A 6953-nucleotide genomic window follows, 5' to 3' on the forward strand; every position below is an offset into this window, starting at 1 on the left:
AATCCTGTTAAAGATTACAAACACATTGCTAGATGTGACTCGGTTAAGGGATTTCCCTCAGATCTGTTAGGATCTTCACCTTGTTAGAAGTGACCTTGTTAAAAGATTTCAAACACTCAATCAGAATATCACCTTGCTAGAGGGTTTTACAAATAAGACTGTTAAGTCCAGTTGGTTAAGAGATTTTCTATCACTTTCACAAAATAACAGTAATAAAAATCTATCTGCAACTTCACATCTAAAATGCTAAAGCAGATTCCTATTTGTTCAATATAATTTAGACATAGAACTAATCTTGTCTATCTGCTGGGCTTCTATACTCTGTTATTCAAATAGGTCTTCAAGCTTCTGTGCTCGGTAATCACTATGTAGCATCCCTGTGCATACACTTGCCCGCATACATTATTTATCAACAGTTTCCTATTTATAAACAATTAGGTAACCGCTTAATCTCCCCGATCACATTTCCCATGATCAATCATAGCCATCAGATCTTCAATCTTGTCCAGGTTCAATGCATCTTTCAATCTAAAAATGTTTTACCCTGCCTGGGAACTTGAATACATTTCTTGGAACTTGTGCCAGGGTATTGCGGTTCAATCTGCACTGTAGATCTTCATGTCGACTTTCCATTGCCTTAGATTCTTAACAAACTTCATGCACAGCTTACCAATCATTAAATCAGTTCCAGCTCATTAGCTTCCTTCATTAAATAACGCATGCAAACATTTAATGCATTCTATTATAGCTTAGTTACAACTTGGTTATAACTCGGTGAATACTAAACTTTACTCGGTAGACATTCTGCCTTCATTAACCGATAGCGATAACCTTAGGGTTTACCGACTAGGTTCCTTAGGGTTTATCGACTAGGTTCTTTGCTTGGTAACATAGTATAGTATTATCCTTACAATTTACAACATATGTATGATGTTAAAACAATCTAAATATCATGATCTCATCATTGTCTGACTTGGTAGTAGTTGCCCATTGAATACCTTAATTCATCCCCTTATTCATCATAATCTTTCCTGTGTCTTTTACCAACATCTTTTTATTCTTTAAATCATACTTCTCAAGATATGGCAACATCATACTGAATTAGAAAATCAATTTCTTGACATCAATGAAAAAATAATAATATCAAGATAGTAAACATCCTTAATCAGTTATATCCATAATCATCAACAACCTTCTCAATATCCTTATGAAATGCAAACAATCTTTCATTGTTTGTTATAATGCAATATTGCCAATAATCTCCCCCTTTGGCATTGATGGCAAAACCAATTGATTTGACCTTACAAGATTCGGATTGTTGTGATTCTGAAATACTAAAATGCTCTCCCCCATACATTAGACTTCTCCTCTTTTCTTCAGTCTTCTTTCCAATCTGTAGTCTTCTCCCCCTTTGACAACAGTGTCAAAAAGTAAAGAACTAAAACATAATTTCTTTCTGTATGAAGTGATTTCCTGTTGTTGTGTATCAACTGAGTCTCGGTCAGAGCATTTTGTCTTTAATTCCTATTCCCTATATTGTTTCTTGTAATATTTCTTGTACACCTTTAGAAAACATCCTAAAGTGTGTAATGCAACATCAACTCTTAAAAGATATTCGATAGAGTCATCGGATTTATGCTTTCACCGAACTCGATCAGTGAGTAGAAGATAGGGGTAGGACCCCTAACTGACTTCTGAGATATTCAAAAGTGTCACATGGTAGTGGCTTGGTGAAGATATCTGCTATTTGTTCCTTTGTGCTAACATACTCCAACACCACTTTCTTCTCTTGAGCTTCTTCTCTAAGATAATGATATTTGATAGATATGTGCTTTGTCTTAGAGTGCATAACAGGATTTTTTGAAATGTTAATGGCACTAGTATTGTCACAGAATATAGTTACTGGCTCGGTAACTTTTTCATTTATACCTTCCAACAGTTGTTCGATCCATGCAATGTTGGTACAATTCAATGTTGCAGCAATGTATTCAGCTTCTGCTGTTGACTGTGAAACACATCCTTGTTTCTTGCTAAGCCAACTCACTAGTCTTTCTCCTAAAAGGAAAGCTCCTCCACTTGTGCTTTTTTTGTCATCAATCTTGCCTGCCCAATCACCATCAGTATAAACTTTTAAATCAAAATCATTTCATTTCTGATATACTAAGCCATAATCCTTTGTGCCTTTCAAGTATCTAAAAATTCTTTTGATTGTTGTCATGTGTGTTTCTTTAGGATCTGCAGAGAATCTTGCAACTATACCTACTGCATGTGCTATGTCTGGTCTGCTGTGAACAACATATTGTAGTTTTCCAATCATGGATCAGTAAAGTGTTTCATCAATAGATGCAGATTCATCATTCTTTGATAATTTACAGTTGGTAGACATAGGAGTACTTACTGGTTTTGAATCCTCCATTCCAAATTTCTTCAAGATTTTCTTTATATACTTGGATTGAGTAATGAAAATCTCATTTTTTATTTGTAGTATTTGTAAACCTATAAAATACTTTATCTCACTAATTAATGACATCTCAAATTCTTTGCTCATTTCATTTCCAAAGTTCTTGCATAAAGAATCATTTCCACAAAATATAATATCATCAAGAAATATGGCTGAGATCAGTATTCCATTTTCATCATTCTTCATATACATATTGTTGTTCTCACTTGTCCTTATAAAACCAATCTTAATCAAATAGGAGTGCAATCTTTCATACCATGCTCTAGGTGCTTGTTTCAAACCATATAAAGCTTTGTTCAATTTACATACCTGATCTTTATTATTGTCTTCAACAAATCCTTCAGGTTGTTCAATAAAAACTTCTTCTTCTAATATTCCATTCAGAAATGCAGATTTGACATCCATTTGATATACCTTGAAGTTTTTGAAAGCAGCATAGGCCAACAATGTTTTTACTCCTTCAAGTCTAGCAACAGGTGCAAAAGTTTCACCATAATCAATTCCTTCTTCTTGAGCATAACCTTTGCAAACTAGTCTTGCTTTGTTTCGAATGACCTCCTTTTTTCATTCAGCTTGTTTCTGAAAATCCACTTTGTACCGATTACATTTTTGTCCTTTGGTCTTGAGATTAGTGTCCATGTGTCATTCTTCTTGATTTGATCAATCTCTTCTGTCATAGCATTTATCCAATCTTCACTGTTAAATGCCTCTTTTACTATTCTCGGTTCAAATTCACTAGATATCAAACATGTGTTCTGTCTCAGTTTGTTCCTTGTCATCATTGGATCATCCTTATCTCCTATAATCTGACTTGGTGCGTGATATCTTCTGACATACTTGGCTAATACAGACTCGGTAGGCTCTGTATGATCTTCTTCATCACTCGGTAACTAGATATTCTCTTCATTTTCTTCAACAATTTTCTCGGTAAGACTTCTTGGTTGAACATAGACAAATTCATCATAGTCTTTTGGTTCCTTGGAATTTCCTTCATCATTTCTTTCTACAAATTCATCAATTTTCACATTTGTACTTTCTACTATTTTGTTAGATGATTTGGTTAGACATTTAAATGCTTTGCTTCGAGAAGAATAACCTATAAATGTTTCTTCTTCACTTTTTTGATCAAATTTGCCATTTCTATCATCTTTGTGAACATAGCATCTACTTCCAAAGATTTTAAAATAACTTACATTAGGCTTCTTATCATACCAGATTTCATATGGTGTCTTCAAAGTACCTTTCTTCAATTGTACTCAGTTCAAGGTGTAAATTGTTGTGCTTATTGCTTCTCTCCAAAATGTTTGTGGCACCTTATTTTCAATCATCAGTGTTCTAGCACAATCTACAATAGATCTATTTCTTCTCTCAACTATTCCATTCTGTTGTGGAGTTCTCGGTGCAGAGACTTGTCTTTTAATACCATGATCATTGCAGAATAAGTTGAACTTATCAGATGTGAACTCTCCTCCTCTATCTGATCTAAGACATTTTAGTTGTCTTCCTATTTCATTTTCAACTCTTAACTTGTACCATTTAAATATATGAAAAACTTCTAATTTTTCTTTTAAAAACATTACTGACATCATCCTTGAATAGTCATCCACAAATAATATGGAATATTTATCACCATAATAACTTTGAACTTTCATAGGACCACAAAGGTCAGTATGCACTAGATCTAAAATTCCCTTAGAAGTGTAAGACTTACTTGTAAAGCTTGATCTTGTCATCTTACCATCTGGAATCCTCGGCACATAGCATTCTTAGGTTTTTCAAGACTCAGTAGACCTCTTACTCGGTGCTTCTTACTTATTTTGATCAGATTATCAAAAATTTACATGACAAAACCTTTTATGCCATAACCAGGTATCATCTATCTTTGCATACAAACACTTTTTATGAGTTGAGTCAAGGTGAAATGTGTTACCTTTTGTTTGTGTCCCGGTAGTAGCTAACTTTCCATTCTTGTCACGAACTTTGACAATTCCTTTCTGAAATTCTATTCAGTAACCTGTGTTGTTTAGCTGTGCTACACTCAACAAATTGTATTTCAAACCTTCAACCCAATAAACATCATTGCATCTTGCATTGTCAAGAAGTGTTATAGATCCTTTACCTTTCACCGGACACGGTGCATCATTACCAAATCTAACATAGCCTCTATCATAATCTTCTAATATAACAAACTTGTGTTTATCTCCTGTCATATGATGTGAGCATCCACTATCTATGATCCAAGAATAATTAGTGTTTATGTGAGATTTTAGGGCTTTTTCTTCATACATTTCTTCATCTGATCCATCTTTGATAGCCACATAAATTACTTCCTTTGTATCAGTTTCATCTGATTTATCATCATTGGATTCCTCATCAGCTATTAAGCATGTCTTTCTATCTCTTCTTCTTAAAGTCTCGGTGTCCTCTGTAATGATTATCTTTCTATTTGTCATCTCGGTAATCTCTCTTTTCAGTAAAATCTTTGTCAGGATAGTTAGAAGCCATATGTCCTATTTTATCACAATTGAAACATTTCAAAGGTAGTTTTCCTTTATACTTACCTTTGCCTCTCGGTAACCTTTTAGCTAATAGTGCTTCAAACTCTTCTTGCTTTCTGATTTCCTCATACAGTTTGTGTACTTCTTCCATGTTCTTATGAAATCTTTCACTTGCTCCACTGTGATCTCCTTCAGAGTACTTATACTTTCTTTCATTGTAATCATTAGATTCATCAAGATGAAAAGAACTAAATGCAGATTCAACTTTATTTACCGAAGATCCACTATTATCAAAATTACTTAACTTAAATGCATGTAGCTTACCAATAGTAGCATCTAAAGAAACTGGCATATTAGGTACAGATCTCAATTCATTGATTGCAGAGACTCAAATTGCATAAGTTGGTAGAAGGGTTCTTAACAACTTACTTGTTATATCTTTTTTTTCAATAGTTCCACCTGCTCCGTTGATTTGATTGACAATCTCCTTTAGTCTTGTACTGTACTAAGTTATGTTCTCACCTTCATTCATCCTCATAGATTCAAGTTGTCCTCTTAGACTATCTATTTTTTCTCTTTGAACATGTTCATCTCCTCCATATACTGATATGAGCTTATCCCACATAGCCTTTGCATCATTGCAGCCTTCTAGATCATTAAACTCTAAATCGGTCAATGCAGATGTTATTTCAATCATTGCTTGAATATGTTCTTGCTTTACCTTTATCTCTTCCATAGTCAGTGGATAGGTGCTCGGTGTAACAAAATCATTCTCCAGATAATATACAACATATTCTCCAACTCCTCATAGATGCAACTTCATCCTTTTCTGCATTGTAGAGAAACTTGACTTGTTCAGCTTCGGTGCATCCCTCTTATACATCTTTGGATATTTAACTCAAGTGCCTTTAAACTTTTCTTCTAGAGTCCAAAGCTCTGATACCAATTGATAGTTCTGATACTAAATGTAAGTACAGATCCAATAGCCAATAATATGAGAGGGTGGAGGTGAATCATACAAACTTAATCTTCCATAAAAACATCAGATTCAACCTCGGTAACATATACTTCAATAATATAACCAAAACTGTTAAACATGCAAACTCAAAAGCATAAAAACATCATAAACCTCATAACACCAGATTTAATGTGGAAACCCAAATAGGGAAAAACTACTATGGGATTTTGGACCCACTAAGAAATATACTCTTCTAGAGTATGCTCGGTTAAAAGCAAATCCTGTTAAAGATTACAAACACATTGCTAGATGTGACCCGGTTAAGGGATTTCCCTCAGATCTGTTAGGATCTTCACCTTGTTAGAAGTGACCTTGTTAAAGGATTTCAAACACTCAATTAGAATGTCACCTTGTTAGAGGGTTTTACAAATAACACTGTTAAGTCCACTCGGTTAAGAGATTTTCTGTCACTTTCACAAAATAACAGTAATAAAAATCTATTTGCAACTTCACATCTAAAATGCTAAAGCAGATTCCTATTTGTTCAATATAATCTAGATGATAAGTCGGTGTATTAACATGTTTTTAATTAGGACTCTTAGGTTTTTGGTATATTTTGGGTTGCATTGTGATAGTAAAATATTGTGAATTAACTATATGTAATCCATGTTTTAAAACTAAACTTAAGAAATCACGTTTGAACCTTGTCTATTAATTCCTGCAGCCAAATGGTTTGTCCCTATGATATGCAAATTATTTAGGATGATTTCATATATGAGTTAATGAATGTATTAGTTAAGTAAGATACATATGCATGTCCTTGTATATTGTTTATGTTTTAGTGCAGATAATAATTGATGCCGCGGTGGAAAATTTTCTTTCATGCCTAAGGACTGGAGAATCACGTTCAGATAGCTGGAGGTCAAACTGAAGGAGATTCAAGCGAGCGCAATCTATGGCATAATCAGAGCAGTTTTACTTCACCATGGGAGTTTAACTCTGGTGCATGTTTAATTTGCAAAATATCTCTTTGGTG

The sequence above is a fragment of the Cryptomeria japonica genome, chromosome 11 (assembly GCF_030272615.1).
Source record: "Cryptomeria japonica chromosome 11, Sugi_1.0, whole genome shotgun sequence".
NCBI classification, from domain to species: Eukaryota; Viridiplantae; Streptophyta; class Pinopsida; order Cupressales; family Cupressaceae; genus Cryptomeria; species Cryptomeria japonica.